This window comes from Rattus norvegicus, chromosome 20 (genome assembly GCF_021556685.1).
Source record: "Rattus norvegicus strain SHRSP/BbbUtx chromosome 20, alternate assembly SHRSP_T2T, whole genome shotgun sequence".
NCBI classification, from domain to species: domain Eukaryota; kingdom Metazoa; phylum Chordata; class Mammalia; order Rodentia; family Muridae; genus Rattus; species Rattus norvegicus.
The window spans coordinates 23,281,720-23,301,325 of NC_141553.1; the positions used below are offsets into that span (position 1 = coordinate 23,281,720).

Below are 19,606 nucleotides of genomic sequence, written 5' to 3' on the forward strand. Positions count from 1 at the left end.
CTGTTTGTCACACCATACATGTGGAACTCAGAGGACAACTCTCAGGGATCAGTTCTCTCTCTCCACTATATAATCTGAGAATTGATCCCAGGTCCTCAGGTGTGTATAGAAAATGCTTTCTACCTATGCAGCCATCTCACTGACTCTAATGTGCACAATAAAATGCTTTTCAGCAAGCAAAAGGTAACATCAGTCCTGAGGAGAGTAAACAACTGTGACAAACACAAAATTAGGAGGCACCTTGGCTTAGAACAATAACACCCATTCTACTGAACCTGTGCCGTGCCCTGTGCTGGGCTGTGGCTGAGTGGGTACTGAGGTGGAAAGATTAGAGGCTGCAATTCTCTCCCAGGAATCTAGAGATTGAACAGAAATATGGGAACCCTTCAGTGGTCACAAAAGATCAGCACCCTAGAAATGATTCTGAACTTACCTCTCTCACTACCTCTAGATGTGTGATTGCTTAATCCCCAAATGCAAAATTTACTCATTCTATCTTTTATTCATGGTTTGTTCATTGTTTATTATGGAAAATCATTTTTTCCCAGTTGCCATAGATCAAATCCTTCCCCTCAAACACAGAGCCTACAGTGGTGAGCTGTTATACTATGGCAGGGTAACTGCTCCAAGGGACGGCTGAGAAATTGAAGCACACATCCAGGGACCTGGGAGATGAACTTAGAGGCCACAATTTCAAAGCTTTTAAAGGATGAAAGAAAATGGGTTGCTTAATTTCACAGTCTATGATGACAGCTCCAAAATACAGAATATATATATATATATATATATATGTATATATGTGTGTGTAATGAAAATACATAATAATTGAATAATCTAATAATATATAGTGAAATTTCATCTTTAAACCTGTATATTTCATTTGCATAAGACACACACACTTCGTGGCTGAATCCATTTTTTACTGTTGTATCGGGATTCTTTAAGAATATAAACGCTCAGACTGAAGAGATGGCTTAGCAGTTAAGAGCAGATACTGTTCTTGCAGAGGACTTCAGTTCTGTTCCCATTATCCTAGTTGGGTATCTCCTATCTACCTATAATTCCAGCTCTGGAGGATCCATCACCTCTGCTTGCAACTGCACTCAGATGCACAGACTCTGTCTCCCAGCGTGTACATGATTAGAAACAAAGATTGTAAAAAAGCTAAATGACAAGTCAATAAACCACAGCACTAATACCCATTTAAAACTTGCACCCGTTTGTCACAGGCTGTTTCTCTGGAGGAAGAAATGTTTTTCCCCCAGATTTAGAGGACACCAAAGACCAAAGAAAAAATTCTATGCCTCCTGGAAGAACCAGTGAGTTTACTGTTATGGTTAACAAGACATGAGATTTAAAGGATACCATACCTCTCCAAATGGTAATTTACAGACAACTAAGCTACCAAAGAATGAATCCTGTCTATTGTTACCCCATACATGCCTGGTAGGAATCTTCTAAAGGCTTGAGTCTCTTGAGCCTTGGAAAGCCCTGTGAGGCCTCCATCCTTTTTCCATACTGTTCCTCCTTCCATGAAGGAATGTTAGTGACCTTGTTCCCCCAGGGATCTCGTTGGATGGTCCTGTGTTGATTGAAGATGTCTAATCCAGAATGCTCCTGCCAATTTTGCTGATTGTACATCATCAACTCTTCTTTTGGTCTGTGTAGCTACTACAAGCAAAGTCCTCACACTTTTTTTTTGGTTTTTTGTTTGTTTGCTTGTTTTTGTTTGTTTGTTTGTTTGTTTTTTCCTTATTCCATGCCCTTTTCCTTTTGGATGCCTTCTGAGGGTCTTTGCTGGACTTTCTAGATCATTAGGTTCAGGATAGCCTCTGGGCATCTCTCCTAAAACAATCTCCTACCTCAGCACAGGAAGCAAAAGCGGGCCCTTTTTGAAGACACAAGGGAGTTTGACCGCTTGGTCATTTGTGTCAGGTGAGATTCGAGTTGTATGGGACCTCAGGCTTAGTCAATAGACTTCGGAGAGCAAATAGCACACAGAGCGGTCTTGTTTTTGTGAGATGGCACTTGAGGCATTAGGCAGGGATTATGGAGGAATAGACCTGAGTGTATGTGCATTTAAAAGTAGATTCACTCTCTTGACTTCTGTGATGGGGATTAGGTAGTCTAATACCAGACAGGCTGACAGGTTTCTAGCTGCTCAAGTCACAAAGCCAGACACCTCAGTGATTCCAATCTGGTGCTGAAGGTCTGGAAGATTCCACAGAAGCTGCTAATCTTTATCCATGTGGAAAGGCTAAAGAAATTGAAGTCTTCTGTCAGCTGAAAATGGCAGCCGGAGAGGAAGAGGAAAGGAAAAGGAAAAGGAAGGGGGATAGAAACATTAATAAGTGAGGGCAAGAGGACAGGTAACACTGCTCGTTCCTTGGACTTCTTTCTACCAGTAACAGGACACTATCTGGGGGCTGTGGCGGAAGAGGGACATTTCTTGCCTTCTCAGTTAACCATTCTTAGAAATTTTCTCACTGAATTACCCAGAGATAGATTAGTTGATTCTACATCTTGTCAAGTCGAAAACTGAGACTGACCATCATAGTTACTCATTTAAAAATTTGGGTACTATTACATAATATAACACAATCTTTAAAAATATTTAATTATTTTTGTGTGTGTGTGTGTGTGTGACAGAGAGAGAGAGAGAGAGAGAGAGAGAGAGAGAGAGAGAGAGAGAAAGAGAGAGAAAGAGAGAGAGAGATGGAGAGAAAGGTGGGTGGTAAGTATTTATTATTTATTTATCTATTTGTGTGTGTGTGTGTGTGTGTGTGTGTGTGTGAGAGAGAGAGAGAGAGAGAGAGAGAGAGAGAGAGAGAGAGAGAGAGAGAGGTGACAGTGGAAAGAGGGAGTGAAGAAGAGACAGAGAGACAGTGACAGAGAAAGAGAGAGAGAGAATGCATACATGTTGTACATATACAGGGTATAAGCTGTGTATGAGTAGGGGCCAGAAAGAGCATCAAACTCTCAGATTTGGAGTTACTAGCAGTTCAGGAACACGGATGCTGGGGTCTTAACTTTGATCATCATGATTGCTGGGCATGTGCTGTGCTCTCGACTGCCGAGCCATCTCTTCAGTAGTCCCACCACCAGCACATTAACTGACTTTTCAAAAGATTATGCTTCTAACAAAACTTAAGAACTCTTCAAAGACATTAAAAAGATGTATATATAGCTTATGAATTTGCATTCACTTAGTAATTCACTGAGAGTATCTGAGAAAAAAGTTATAATAGAGCTTTGGGGGGATTTTTATGGCCACCACTATTACATCCAAGAAATGTAATTTTATCATAAAGCTAGCACTTTCTTTCAAAAAAGGCATGGATGCAAAGGACTCCCCATATGTGTCCTACAGTAACATTTCACATTCACTGTCTAACCAGACTTAATAACCAATGATCCACCAAATACACCGATTTGTGGTTCTGCTTCAAGTATTTACTTGGAAAAAAGATACTAGAGTTACAATAAATAAACCAAATTTTCTTTGTTCTTATTTCCAAGTGTACCACATGACTGTGAACACCAGCTATTGTATTATATTATGGTGAGCAATGTATTGATGCTAGACGGTACTGAAGAGGACCATTCAGAATGGTTTCTCTGTAATTCAGATAAAGCTTTCTTTACATGTTCTGATGTTCATCTCGAGGTCATGATATCATTTTGTGCAGTCATTAAAAGCTCTCATTCTTGGAGAGTGTGAAGAAAAATAAGTTCCTGTATCATGCTTGAAGTAGCTGGATAAAAGGAAGGACATTTACTTATTTACAAAGTATATGCACTGATGGGATAAGGATTAAAAGTTGATTTTCAAAGGACACATTGGTATGGGGCTTGTTGGCCAGGTGAGTACTGGGTAATTAAGTAGAAATTTGGTCTCATAAGTACAGGCTTATGAAATGACATTTTGGTGTTTGTCAGAATATGCATGAGGGGGAAGAGAGGTGGCTCAGTGGTTAAGGTCACATATTATTCTTTCAGAGGAGCCAACTACGATAGTTAGAACCCATGTGAGATAGCTCATAACTACCAGACACTCCAGGTCCTGGAGATCTGACACCTTCTTCTGGCATCCTCAGGTACTCAACCAATGCTTACCAACCCACATAAAGACACAGATACAATATAACTTAATAATTACTACTACTACAACTGCTACTGCTACTACTACTGCTACTACTGCTACTACTACTACAACTACTACAACTACTAAAACATTGTAAAATATGTGGAGGATCTGATAAGAGAGATCCTGTTATGCTGACAATTTGCATATGTAACTTATCTAGGCCATGGTCAGTGACTTTATAAAGGCAAAATACACAGGTAGGAATAGGGAACTGAACTTAGTTTAAATAATGGTATTATTAAATAATTAAGGTATAGCTAGCTGTTTTCCTGCTGGCCCCAAGCTCCAAGAATAAGGACTCGGACTCTCAAACTATACTTACAAATATCTAGGCCATATGGCTAGGCTCGTTCCCTGACTAGCTAATAATGTAAAATAACCCATTTGCACTAGTCTACATTCTGTCACGTGGCAGGTTATCTGTGCTAAGCTACCATGTGTCTGTCCTCCTCACATCTTCTCCAGAGAAGAGCCAACTGCCTTGTGATTCATGTGGAGAATTTGAGAAAACAAAAGGATATAAAACTTATATACCATATGTAACAAAAATTCTCTATAATTCAGATAAAGCTTTCTTCCACTTCTGTTCAAATAGAACAGAACAGGCAAATAGAGGATACATCTTAGTACAATGGTGGATTGCATTGCACATACATGCAAAATTATTTGAAATCCATCTAGTGTTAGCATTTTATTTATCATCAAAATACTATAGATTATCTGCAAAGTGGAACAATGATCTGCTAAATCAGTGTCCTGTAACTGGTTTGATGATGTGTCTATTGGATGCTTACCTTTCTTTCTGGGCATAAACACGAATGTGTGGTGTGGGAACTATCATTTTACAAACAGCTCTAGAGGGGAAAGAAAGATAAAGGTGTCTATATGAAAACTGTGGAAATGAGGATATTCTGTGCATACTCAAGACAAAGCTAACAGGTCTGTGGGTCTGTGTGGGTGACCATTGCTTATGTAAGTCATTTAGGTGGGTATGGATGCAGTGACCCTTGAAGGTGATGCCAAAATGTGGAGATGGGGCGAAGGGAAGGAGGCTACAGTCTGTGCGTAGCTCTAAGACATCCTCACAGCAGCCCTAAGGACAACTCCCCTGCAAGGATGGTGTAGCCATAGGCCATAAAGGAAGACTCAAGGAGGAAGCCTTGGCAGAGAGAGCAGGTTATCTGAATAGTGAACTGCAAGATAGCAAGGGCTGAGGTCCAGGGTGAGAGCTGAGGGAAGGAAGGGAGCAGAGTTGGCTTTAGAGAAGGTCTAGGCATTTGCTGTTTGTTCTTCACTCAATGCAAATGAAATGCATTGGGCAGTGGTGCTTAGTTTGGCTATCACTGGCCATTTTCTAGCAAGTGCTGCTAAAGCCAATAAATGTAACATGACCCCACTAAAGCAGATCCATATCCCTTTAACACGGCTGAGCTCCCATTATCCTGGAGAACGCTCTGCATGGCCTCCTTCAGTAATTCAGAGTGACCTACTGCAGCTTTCTTGGTCTTTCTTATCGTTTTTTTATCATGGCCGCCTTGCTAGGCCTAGGTTTATTCTATTAATGATCCTTGGTGCTGTTTATTTATAAATAATAGATCAATTGCTTGCAGATGAGACTTTGCCTGGTCTTTGTTCCCATGCCAGCCTGACTGTTTCGGGTATATAGTGATTTAAGCTGCTTAATAAGAGGGGTACTGTCCTCGAATGCCGTTCTGGAGCCATAGTCTATTTAGGTAAATGGAGAAGTGCCATACTGTGGGAGGAGAATGAGACAGATTTAAGGGCGTGATGTGAAAGTTGATGGCTGTCCTTCTCTCAGGCACATTGCCTCATGGCTACTCGCTATTGTGCTGACAGAAGTTTGCTCTCCTGTACTTTAAAATCAAAGCTGGTGCCCCGACTGTCGCTATTGACCATGGGCCCTTTTATCTTTGTTAACTTCCTGGAAGATGTTCTTCTGAGGGGCTTTGCTGACATTGTTTTCAGTTGTCACTGTGAACACACAGGTAGACACTGAAGTGCAGAGAGAGGAAATTCCTTCCTTTAGGAGGCTGAAGGTTGGCCGTTAAGCCAGGTCCACACTGCTTGAGAGGAATAGCAAAGGCTTCATTCCAGTATCAAAGACCCAGGGGAAGTTAAAACCTACGGCTTTGAGAGCTGAGAGGCTGACCTGCTTTTCTTATTTGGACTATGAAGACATGTGGCTTCCTTTGCTTTACTGTGTCTGTAAATGCTTTATTGTATATGTGACACATTAGAATGTCACTAGCTTTTACATTTTTTGACCAAATTTACAGACATCCAGTCTTTCTTTCTGACTATGTCTAAACATGAAGATGAGAACCCGGATCTCCATCAGTACTTATTAGCCACACAGATCTTGAGGTGTTCATGGCACTGTTCTGATATGAGTCCCTCTTCATTGGCCTGATTGACACGCTACATTATATGTCATTGAATGGAAACATTGTCTTTACTTTGATTTCCATTTATGCCCAAGTGCACATGTACAGAAAAATAACAAGACAGGATGTGAATTCTTAAGCAGCTCATTCTTTTTTTTTTTTTTTTTTCTTAACTTGAGTATTTCTTATATACATTTCGAGTGTTATTCCCTTTCCCGGTTTCCGGGCAAACATCCCCCTCCCCCTCCCCTTCCTTATGGGTGTTCCCCTCCCAACCCTCCCCCCATTGCCGCCCTCCCCCCATAGTCTAGTTCACTGGGGGTTCAGTCTTAGCAGGACCCAGGGCTTCCCCTTCCACTGGTGCTCTTACTAGGATATTCATTAAGCAGCTCATTCTTATTAAAACACTTCAACTAAACCTCAGCCATAATGCTATTAAAACTGTTTTTTGTTGTTTTTGTTTTTGTTTTTTCTTTTTCCAAAACTGTAAAAGGGACAGCAATCTGGAATTGAAAGGGTTTCGAATTTGATACTGTCCTCTTGTACAACTAAGCTCAAGACAGTGTTAGATAAATCTGCATTGGGTTGATTGACAAGAAGTCTAGCTTTTGATTTTTCAAGTTTTAAATACCTGATCACATCTGTAGATGTAGCTGTGGGGACACTTTTAAGAGATGAGAATATTTGTGCAGGAAAAAAATTTCAGGATTTTTGCAAAGATGCACTTCTGTATGAGAATAGGTATAATTTTATAACTTGCATGGCATTTGAATAACCACCCTTGGAAGGTAAAATAAACAACATTTTAAAGACTAAGGATCAAAATTTGAATGAGAAAAGTGAACTAATCCTGGAAGATCTATTTACTTACCTTTTATTTCTTATCCAGATTCTCATGTACTTCATTTTACAAACCCCCCCGATTCCTTAAAATTCACTATTTTGTGATTAAATAGGTTTTGAAGATTCAGCTTCTTTTCCATTTTAAAGTGTAATGGCAAGTTCCCATCAGTACAACCTGAGCTAGTAGGTCTACTCAACATTCAGTGAACCATGAATCCCAAAGCCTGAGTAACAATAAGGGTGGTTGATTTCTCTCATGTTTTATTTATTTGTTTGTCTGTTTTTACATCCCAATCACTGACCCCCTTCCAGTACTCCCTCCCACAATGTCTCTCCTGTTGGGGTAGAAATCTCAGCTCCTGTCTGGACAAACCACACCAGGCCAACATGGTTCTACGTGGAAAGGATTAATGAAAGGATGAGACAACGGAGAGGGGTGAGAGATAGAAGAAGAGTAGAAAAGGAAGAGGAGTAGAGGCCAGCCATGAGCATGAGAGAAGGGGACAGGAATGGGGAGAGAAGGGACAAAGGGAGAAGAGGGGAAGAGCAAGGGAGCAAGAGAGAGAGAGTGAGGAGGGGGCAAGCAGCCATTTCTAGTATAAGGCATACCTGGCTATTGTCAGGTAACAGTGAGGCAGAGCATACTGGGCTGTTGCCAGGTAACTGTGGAGGTGGAGCTTAGAATACTAAACACCTCCCACCATCACCCCTCTCAGTAAACAAAGTTAGGGCTTCTGGATGCTGATACTCTAGGGAAGCCTGTGTCATTTGACTTTACTTGTTTTAATTTTCCTTTGGCGATATCATCTCCATAAGGTGCCTAGGTTGGCTCAGAACTTTCCTCTGTAGCCCAGGTGACCTTCCTGCTTCCTCCTTCAGATTGTAGGTCACTTTAGATTACAGCCCCCTTGACACCCAGCGGAAAACCCTTGAACGTAAAGGCACCTGGTTTTTGTTTGTTTTTGTTCGTTTTTTCATTGTGGTCTTAAGATCTAAGGCAAAATCCAAGATCACTGATGTGATGCCGCTCCTGAAGCTTGCTGCCTTTCCTCAGGGCAGTGATGGGAAAGCAGCCCAGAGGGCAAAGACTATTTCTGTTCCCCAAAGGGGAAGTTGAATTCACCTGACCAGGCTGCCCTGCTCCAGGATGCTTTGGCGTCTTTTGTCACACTTGTCAGTTGCTTCAGAGAGTTCCTTGTCATTTTAATGGCTAACGGTGCCCTTATGAAAGATGACTTTTATTTTTTCCTCACAGAAGCAGGTGTAGTGTGGTCTATTACTCATCCCCGTTGTTCTCAACCAGGGGCTGGAGTATATTGGATTTGCTTCAGAGTCGTGTGAACTTAGAAAACATTCTTTTTCAAGGAGAGTAGATTGATCTTGTAGATGGGCACACCAGCACCATCAATCACACCAGTCCGGCTGGTGGTTGATTTCTGTTCTCTTGTACCATCCACCCATTCTTTGCCTCTGGTTCCATACAGTGTAGGTTTTAGAAATTTCTGTTTTATTTTTTATTGGTTATTTTACTTACTTTTCAGATGTCCCTGCTTCCTGGTCTCCCTTTCTTACACCCACCACCCCATCCCTCCTCCTCTTTGCCTTTAAGAGGGTGCTCACCCACCCACCCATCCACTCCCGCCTCACTGCCCTAGCATTTACCTTCGCTGGAACATCACGCCTGCACAGGATGAAGTGCCTCCCCACTCACTGATGCCAGATAAGGCAATCCTCTGCTGCATGTGTAGCTGGAGCCATGGACCCATCCACACATACTCTTTGTTTGGTGGTTTAGTCTCTGGGAGCTCTGTGGGTGGGAAGGGAACGGTTGATGTTGTTCTTCCTATGGGGTTGCAATTCCATTCAGCTCCTTCATTCAGTCCCCTAATTCTTCCACGGGGGTCCCGGGCTCAGTCTGCAGAAAAAATGGAGCAGAGACTAAAGGAAAACCATCCAGAGACTGCCCTACCTTGGGATCTATCCCATCTGTAGACACCAAAGCCTGACACTATTGCTGATGCCAAGAAATGCTTACTGACAGGAGCCTGGTATAGACATCCTCTGAGAGGCTCTATCAGCACCTGACTAATATAGAGACTTCTTAAGGGAGAGAAACACAGTGAACTGAGGAACTGCTCCACAGGCCAGGTTTTGAGAGTTCCAGAAGAGGGTAGATATTATATGGGCAGGGTTCAACCTTCTTTCTTTTTTTCATTATTAATTACGTTGTTTACTTATATTCTAGATGTTTCTTCCCCCCTTGTCCCCTCCTAGAATTCTTCATCCCATTTGCCTCTCAGAGGGTGACCCTCCCTAGTCCCCCCTCCCTGGGGCATCAAGTTTCTACAGGATTAGGCGCATTCTTTGCAAGTGAGGCCAAATAAGGCAATGCTCTGCTGCATATGTAGTGGGTGCCTCAGAGCAGCCCCTGTATGTTCTTTGGTTGGTGGCTTAGTCTCTGGGAATTGAGTCTGTTGTCAACCTTATTTCTTTCATGGCTGGTTAGTTGAAATATTATTGATGTTTTCAATGTATTTTGATTGATTGGTCTAAAATCCCCTATAGTTTATCAGTTTGCTTCCTTAGCTTAAAGACATAGACCTGATTAGTGAGTGAAGAGTCCTCTATAGATGTCTGTGTGTTTCTTGCCGTATCTCTCTCCATTCTCCATATTATTTTGCTACTTACCTGGATGGCTTCCATATGTCCCCCAGGCTGATCACCTCGATTCTATGTGCTCTGGAGAAGCCTGGCTTTTGTGGGTTTTGTCAGTGTGTTCTTGATCCTGTATCCAAGCAGACAGCAGAAAGCATTGGAATGAGTGTGGGGGTGAGAGGAGAGGAGAGTCGAAGTATGTATTACTTTTGTCTCCTTATCCTCTAGACGGAGACTTGGATTTGGCTGTGTTCCTCTGCTGAAGGTTACAGTTACTGCTCCACAGATGTCTTTGTATAGATCTCCCCAGGCACTACTCAGTGTCGAGTGCAGGGAAGAAAAATTTAGTGTTTTCTCTGCCAGGCGTGGGCTTCTCATGGTATGATAGATTTAGGTCAAGCGTAGGGGACAAAACCACTCTAGGACATCTTTCAGTTCTCACTAAGAAAGATACGGTTCACCAAGGCAATTTAGGCAAGGGCCTGTAACAAACCTTGCAGAAAGGGAAAGCCAGAAACATACACATGGAGTCAGTTCTTGCCAGAATCAGCCCAGCTCTTGGCCACACTAATCAGGTAAAGATAGATGTGTAATAGAGTGTGCTGATAGGAGACCACCTAGAAACATAGTCCACTGCTGTCAGGAGAGCTCACTGTGGTCATTAGAGTTGAAGAGGTATCCCCTAAAGCTGCCAATAAGTGTCATCATGTGACATTGAAAACAATATCCCAACTTAATTTTTAAACATGAGGAGATAGAAAGTCAACATTGATGACCTTCCTATGAAGGTTCTTTAAGATTCCTACTCCCTCTTCCTGGCTGATAGTCATCCCCAGCCTTCTCTGGTCCTTGTTTTGTTTTTGTTTTTGTTTTTGTTTTTGCCACATTACTTTAACTGGTCTTCAGGTGGTCTTCTCTAACTCTCCCTGTATCTCTTCTTTTAGTGATCCTTACTTGGATTTAGGGACTTATTCTAGTTTCCTTCTGCGTCATGATAAAACACTCTAACCAAATGCAACTTGGGGGAGAAAGGTCTTCACCAATACACACACTACAGGTTATTCATCAGTGAAGGAACTCAAGTCAGGAATCTTAAGCAAAACCCATGAAGGAAGGCCGCTTACTGGCTTGCTCTCTCATAAGTACGTGTTTAGCTAGATTTCTTATTTAACTAGGGACAGCCCAGGATCAACTACCCAAGAATTTTACTGGCTGCAGTGGGCTGGGTCAAGCCAATCCTGCCCAGACATGTTCCCAGGTCCCATCTAGGCAAATAGTCTTTCATTTCTGATGATCCTAGCCTGTCAAGTTGCCAGTTAAGCTAACTACAATTAGACTACTCTTATTTAATACAACCTCATTTTAGTGAATTGTATCCTCAAATCATGCTTTTAGTTAAAGTGATGCTGTAAGGTTCCAGATGGCCACAATTACTGGGAGACACCATTTAACACAATGCTACTTCTACCTCCATGAGAACCTGGTGAAGAAGACATACCCAGAGCTTCGATGGAAGGTTCTAAAGGCTATCCAGCTAACCAGTCCCCATCAGCCAATGTATCTCTTTGTTATCTCAAGGGCATTTGACTTAGGTTTTCATCACTATATCTTCATATTTTCAATGTTTCCATTTCAGTTAGCACAATTTTGACAATCTAAAAATATGTTCATATCTGTAAGCAATAAATCATGTTGGTGGCAAAGAAATATGACAACCCTTACGAAAATAGAAACCCCCTACATGATTTTGTACTCATAATAATCAGTGATTTTGTAATCAACCATGATATGGGATAAGAATTTCAAGGAGATATCTTTACTCCCCCGTGTGCCACAGTTTCGCACTAAATTCCCAAGGTGTAGAAAGGATTTGCTCTGTCTGCAAATGAATGGATGAAGGAAACATGGCATGCACAGATACTCAGAGTGAAAGTTAAATCCAAATGATCCAAATAAACCAGACACAAAAAGAGAATACTACATGCTCCCACTTGAATGAGAAACACAGAAATGTCAATCTCATAGGTGAACAAAAAGGCTGTTTTTAGATGCTAGGAGGGAGGAGAAATGAAGGGAACGTCGTAAAAGGTAAACAATTTCAGATACGGGCTGATTATATTTTAGAGATCTAATATATGTTTCCTAAATGTTTATAGCTATGAAACAACACAATAGCTATTATATACAATAAAACAGAAACAACTGTTAGGATGGCTGCATAATAAAGAGATGGTTTTTGCACACATTCTTTAGAAATATAAATGTATTCACAGTGCAGAGGCTCTTCAAAATATTAAAGATGGAAATGATTTTATAACGCAGAAATCTCCCTTGTTGAGGAAACCAAAAGGTCTAGAAAATGGGTCCCGAAGAGAGAGAGATAGCTGCCCCTTTCTATTAATTGCAGCATCATTTAAAACAGCCACAGCCACATCCCACACGTCCATCAGCAAATGAGCAGGTAAGTTCATATGCCTATGCACAGCATAGAAATAGTATTGGGCTTCAAAAGGCAATGAAATCCCTCTCTGCCTTTGCTACAATACAAATGATCTTAGAAGGCATTACACCACATGGAATATGGGACAAGCAGGGGGAGTACATGCTCACACTCACACCAGAAAGCTAACAGTTTAAAGCATTGGAGCAAAGGCTTTAGTGATGCTAGTGGGCTCTGGGAGGAAGAAGAGTTGGAAGGTATTGGTCAAAGAGTATATCCCAGAGGCTGGATCTGTAACATAATGTGTGCAGTTCTATTACTGCACCATGTGCTTGAAAAATGAAGAGGGGAAATCTTGCTCGATGTTTTTTACAAGAAAAACTAGGGAGGGGGACCTTTGAAAGGTAATGGTTAAGTGTAGGGCATTGTACACGATCACTTTACCTCCATATATACTTTTCCCACATGTATCCAAGTACATACATAAACCCTGTGCACATCATGCCTCAATAAAGTGCAAAGTCTCATAGACTAAACACAGTAACCTAAAAACAATTAAGAATGAATACTGTTGAAACTGATGGACACGTTCTTATTTCTACATTCCCACTCTGTAATGGAAAAGTGTGTGTGTGTTGTCTAGACCATGACGCCCTATGTACCATTAGAGAATGTAGTTCGTTTTATATGATAACTTATATGAACACTTAAAGAAATAAAATTTATCATTATAACAAACTCAAGGAATTATTTACTCATGATGGCTGCTACTCAAGGGTCTTTAAGCCAATATTATTTTATTCTATAGTCTTTAATGTATCAAAATTCATTAGCATGTCACAAATGACTTGCTCGCATCTGCATCTGTCATTAGCACTAAATGTCGATATGCTAACACTTAGAATTCCTCTTAAAATCACTATTATAATTACTTTTCCATGCTGCATTAAAGTAGCTGCATTTAATTTTTAGGTAGAAACAGGTCGAGTGGACGTCTTGAGGTATCTGTCCTTAAAGCTCATTTGTGTTCAGAGTATACATATCATATCTTCGACTAATGGTGTTAGTTTTGGCAATTGAATTAATTAAAAGCTTGATTGCATATTTTACATATATTTTAATCAAATATTTTAACTGCTCTATAGCAAATATGTACTGAAGCGAGGAACTAAATTATGTTTACAATTCTTAGTTCTTTTGCCAAATGTTTGGTGACATTAACATGCCGAGGGAAAGAAAATGAAATTAAGCATCAAAGATAAACACCAGAAAGTCACTACCTAATGCTTAAACACGGAGACCAAGTGTGCCTGAAAACAGCCCTTACTGATGGCATTTCTTCCTCTCTCTTTTTTCCCAAGCCAGTCTACCCCTTCCCTTAGGTTCCACATAAAACACTTTTATCAGGGACAGTGATATTCAGTCAACATAATGATACCATCAGTTTGGTCAAATACCAAAATCAATGCCCTTGCTATTTGTCTGGCGTCTGTGTTGCACAAGACAGGGTATATCTGTCGACTCCATAAATTCGCGATCAGGTAGCACACAGCAAGGCCAGGAGTAGATTCCCAGAGAAGCAAAGGCAGGATTTTTATTTGATGGTTTTATTCTTGTGCTGCACTGGGGTTGTGGAGATGCATAGCTCCCCTCCATTACCCTTGGTATCTTCAGAGAACATGCTTCAGTGGCCAAGAGCGACCATCTGCTAACCAATAAATGACTAATCCATTCCCAGGGCATCGCTAATACACTGTGGTGTATTACAGAGTGTGACATCACCCAGGGATCTCTCAACCTTCCTTGTTCTGGGATTATAGGGTATAATACCCAGTTTATTAATCACTTTTCCTCTATTAGTTTAGCTTCTGCTGTGATGATGATGATGGTGATGATGATGATGATGTGTTGCACACTGGACCCCATCGTTATACGAAGGTTTCTTGTTGAGTATAACATTTAAAGTATTTTGAAAATTAATTTTATTTTTTTATTATTATTTATTTACGAGTGTGTGTATGGGCACTCGTGTGTCATGGAATATATCTGGAGTTCAGAGAACAACTTGCTAGATTGAGTTCTCTTCCTCCGCCATGTGGGCCCTCATGATTGAAATCCAGTTGTCAGGCATGGTAGCAAATGTCTTAACCCATGGAGACATCATTACGGCCCAGGTATAGCATTTTAGTAGCTGATTTTTTTTTGTTTTTTTTAAACCAGATGTTTATTTTGTGTTATTTATTTTATTCCATTTCACAGTAAAAGCCCAGTTTTCTTTATTATTTTTTGAGTCTAGACAGGTGAAGCTCACAGAACTAGCTCACTGGGTAAGTGGATGGCACACTAGGGTCTGATACTGGTCACTATGGTGTCAACTCTTCAGTTTTCCCACACACAGCCCTGGTACTGGCTCATAATGTCGGTGCTGCGGGGGTGTTGTTTGTATGGTTGTTGCTAGTGACTGACATCCATGATGGTGAAAATGCTGACTTGGTGGCATGTTCCTCTGTGGTTGGTTGTGTTGCTGTCGGTAGATGATGGAGTTATAGTAATTGCTAGTGGTGGGGTGTGATTTTATAATCATGCACGTTATCTTCATATTTTTTGGTGCTTAGTTAGTGGGGAGGGGAAACTTAGGCTATTTCTGGAGATGCCATGCTGGGTAGATAGCTTAGTATTCTTTTCTCCTGGGTCCAGAGCAACCAGAAAGCTGAAATATTTTTTTTTCCTGTCGGCAAAACTGCTGCTCATATCTTTATCTTCCCTTTACTTTTGAAATTTGCTAGGATTTGAGTTTCCTGGTGGCAGAAAGTCAGTTTTAATTATTGCTGAATTTTCAAAACTCAACAAAGTACCAAGAAGTCTGAGGGTATTCCATTACCACATTGTCAAGTAGAGGCATCTTCATGGGGCTCTGGATCTCATATCCTTGCACAGGTTCATTTACATGTCTGTCCTAGTGAATAAGGAAGGACACAGAGGTATTTTCTTGAGTAGGTCCTGCCCTCAGTCTCACTATGTCCTCTGGAGCACCTCAGGTACATCAGTGGTGACCTCTGAGATTACTTCTTGACAAAAGTTATGAATCTATATTCATATTTTTAGAGAAAAACTACAGTCATTGATTAGGAAGACTTGCACCGTTAAATCACCATTAATTGCACATATACGCTCATCAGCTCTGCTTCTGTGGGGGCAGAATAATAGAAGGCTGTAAGAAACTCAATAGATGTAAAATTCAATAGTTATGTGTCTGGTCATTTTACACCATATGCATTATTAAGAAGCATTTTTCTACTTTTAAGAAGAAAACTAATCATGCTAAAAATGTCCTCAGCACCCACATTTATGCCTGGTAGAAACAAAGAACACAGGACAGTCTGTTCAGTGAACTGACTTTTTTTTAAACTCGTCTAAATGTACTGAATTTGTGGATCTTTGTCCATCCCTGAGGGATTATAGTGTCGAGTAAGAAGAGATCATTAGTATGCTGTGGTAAGCTCAGTTAAGGTTTTACTTCAAAGATGCAGGGACAACCAGCCCCATAAGCAGATTGGCTTTAATGATTAGAAGAAAGAGTACATTCGTGCCAAGGTGTTTCTGTTGGCACCAACATTGACTTCCTTTTTTGCAAAATTTTAATTTGCATTCCTAATTTTAAATCTTTTATTCAGTTCAACATTTGGAAATGCCCCCGCTGGTTTGCGTGCTCGCTCCTTAGGGCAAATCTGATCTTCCTCGTCATTCCGCATCTGTTCCTCAACCTTGTCTTCTCCCTTGCCATTTGCATTCTATTGCCCAATAAGTCCGTTCTGAATTCTGGCCATCCCTAGAAGTCACTTGCCCTTCAGAGCGCACATCATCACCTGCACCACTATACAGTTTAGATATACAATGCAGAATAAAGGAAAAAACCTTCTCGTACATTCTACAGGGTTCAAATGCCATTGCTCATAAGAAAAAAGACTCCCTTACCTACTGACTTAATCATAACAAAAAAATCATAAGAAAATAATTATAAGTGGAAAAATGGGAGAAAACTAGAGTTTCTAAGAACTGACATGAGCAATGAATTGGAATAGAAATTTGAGTGACTATGGTCAAAACGCTGAGATGCCTGTACTGGAAAATCTTCCCTTGAAATACCAGCATGCTGGATTCTTCTATTCCTACCCCTGACCTCAAGAAGTTCTGTCCTAGCAGTATCCGAGATGTCTTTGCAAGCACAGTCAGGGCAAGAATCCAGAAAAAGCAGAGTAGTCGAGAAGGAAAGTCTTTGTTCTGGCAACACATTTTCACAACGTTTTCATCCATGCATTTCCATCAATATTTGAATTTCATCTCCAGTATGATGCAAACGGCGTCACACCATAGCGAGGCTGGAGCCTAAAGAAAGGCTCCATCACAACCCATAGCCAGACGTGCTTAAATGACTTGCAGGTAATTTCCATACTTTGCACTGAAGCTTTCAAACAGGATTAATCAAAGTGCTTATGAGAAAGTGTCTGTACAAATTGTGGATATAAAAAAAGTTTTTTTTTTAAAGTGTGGAGGTGTTATTTTGTTATTTTGGTCTTTGTACAAATGTTAATGAGGTTCTCTATATTTCAGGTGATACATTCGGTGTCTCTTTGTGGTATTTAAAATGACATCTTCCCGGGGATTTTGAAAGTGTTTAATTATACAACACTGAATACAGTGCATGGCTTGCCAATAGAATATTGTTTATTGCAGTCTCACAGAATACATGTCAGTGAAAGAATTTCCAATCTGGAAAATACATTTCCACTTTCATTGTGGCAGGTGAGGGAGTTTATATCTTAGCTTCAGATGCTATTTTAGCCACTTCTAAAGAACAGCACAAGGAGTTAGCAGGAAGTCAAGAGTCCTAACTTTAACTATAACAAGTTTAATCAGATATATAAAGAGAATTATAGTGGTAATGTACTGAGTCCACTCTCAGTTCCCAGAGGGTGTGTGTGTGTGCAGCTCTGCACACACCCAAAAATTCTGGATTCATGAGAGAGAGGGGTGGGGAGAGAGAGAGAGAGAGAGAGAGAGAGAGAGAGAGAGAGAGAGAGAGAGAGAGAGAGAGAGAGAGAGCTTTATTTTTAATATTCCTTAAATAGCTCAATATTCCTCGGTTAGCACCCAATTGGGTTGGTGCTGCTTCCCTAACTCTTTTTTTTTTCTTTTCTTTTTTTCAGAGCTGGGGACCGAACCCAGGGCCTTGAGCTTGCTAGGCAAGCGCTCTACCACTGAGCTAAATCCCTAACCCCTTCCTTAACTCTTACATGTTGATGGGCTCTTAAGTCGGATCTCTCTGCTTCCCTATCTTAGCGATTCTGCTCCTTCTCTCCTGCATTTTCTCTCGAAAATCCTCAAAAGTCACACCTCTATCTCCCTTCCCAGCCATTGGCCCTTGGCTCTTTACTGATCAGTCAAAACAAACAACAAAAAAACCAATTGTCGGCAGGGATTTGCAGCAGACATGCAAATTCCCATGTACGTAAGCACAAATCAAACCCCTAAAGAGTAGGTCAGAAGAACAAAATAAAAAAAAAAAGAACTACACTTAAAAAGGCAGGGAAAGGAGTCTGTGCAGAGAACCGCAGTGATGGGATTCCAGCGAGGAAATAAATACTTAGAGACTTCCCTTCCTACGAGGTAGATACCGTTCTCTTTATTCTAGCTAGCAGTGAAAACAACGTCTGTCCCTGTTTAACTGAGCTAGTTCATCAGCGTGAAGACAATGTTTCCATGCACAAGCATGGTTTCTAGGCAGGACAGAAATTTAGGACCACGTGTCTACCTCTCTGGAGGAAGGGGTAAGAGCCGGCATTCCCCTGGATTTTTAATGACAATCTGTCTGACACTGATTGTTATCACATGGCCCCAGTTCATCCACTTACATAAATCTTCTCTTACTAAGAATTGCAGCTCTTTTCCAAGCTCAGGAACAAGGTCCCCACCAGCTTCATGATGATGAGATGACAGAAAACCAATCTTTTAGAGTCTTGCATTGATTACTTATTATGCTTATCCTTCTGACCTCCCTTCTTTATCCCCTTCCTCCTCTTTTCTATCTTCTCCCTGCTTTTCCTCCTCTACCTTCTTCCATTAAAAAATAAATAACTGCTGTCCCTTGATAGTTTGATCAATGCTGGGCACTCTCCTCTTCTGGAGTTTATAGCCTCTGGGTTTGCTCTGTGTCTGTGGAAATCCTTTGTGTGTCTTTTCTTTGTGCTACCATCTCAACTGAACCAGCATTGTTCTTCACAGGATTCTCTTCCCTCCTTTCATCTGTCATTGTTGAATCACATTTCTTGTTCTTATCTGTCCTATTGCAAGCTTGGGGTGTAATGGCTTAGATCAAGATTGAATGTCAAAACCCCAGCATTTAAGAACTCGTTCTGAACCTTTGAAGGGGTGACACCCAACTGAAAGAAGTTATATCTTTGAGGGTGTGCCCCTGAAGGACGATGTACTGGAACTCTGGCCTCTATCTCTTCCTTTCATTACTTGGTCACTATGAAATGACTACTACATGAGTCTCTATCCTGAAAGCAAAACACAATAACAGTACCAAATGATTCTATGCTAGAACCCTGGAAATTGTGAGTCACAATGGGCCTTTTTTCCTTTTAAGTTATCTTAGATTTCTGTCCAAATGGTGGATATTTGAATAACACATGGAGTCTAGACTAAGAGATAGCCACATGGTATTATGTGAACATATTTCAGATTCATCATGTCTAGCTGCTCTACCAACATTTTAAGTTTCTTGAGGCTTGGATTTCTGTCTGCAATTTCTAGTCCTTATATCTATAGCACCTAGATCAGGGCTCATCTTGCTGTGTGTGAGCAAGAAGTGTGACAGGTTTCCACACAGTCATCAGCCTTACTCCTTCTTAAAAGTTCTACATGACCTTTCTTCGCTTTTCACCCCCTTTCTGACTGCAGCCATTCTTAAACAAACTTTATTTATTTCTTCATAACATATTTTCCTCATCTAAAGCCAACTTCCTCTCCTGTGTGCATGGAGAAGTAGGAATTAAGGTGAGAGTTTAAACATTATTTTTTCTATTCTTTGAGATTATAATATAATCAGAATAT

The 19,606-nt window shown here is 40.8% G+C and overlaps 1 long non-coding RNA gene across 2 annotated transcripts in view; it reads right to left on the reverse strand.

Annotated features, from left to right (window-relative positions):
* LOC102552513 (uncharacterized) overlaps positions 1 to 19,081 on the reverse strand; it is a 37,654-nt gene extending 18,573 nt beyond the window's left edge. Inside the window, exons 1-3 of one of the 2 annotated variants that reach the window (XR_015646011.1) lie at positions 18,403 to 19,028; positions 10,084 to 10,180; positions 9,058 to 9,310 (exon numbers count right to left, since the gene is read on the reverse strand). This is a non-coding gene — a long non-coding RNA (uncharacterized LOC102552513). Of the gene's footprint in view, positions 1 to 9,057; positions 9,311 to 10,083; positions 10,181 to 18,402 lie in introns of both variants that reach the window. The other variant, XR_015646012.1, reaches the window with a different exon arrangement.
* Between the last annotated feature and the right edge of the window lie 525 nt (positions 19,082 to 19,606).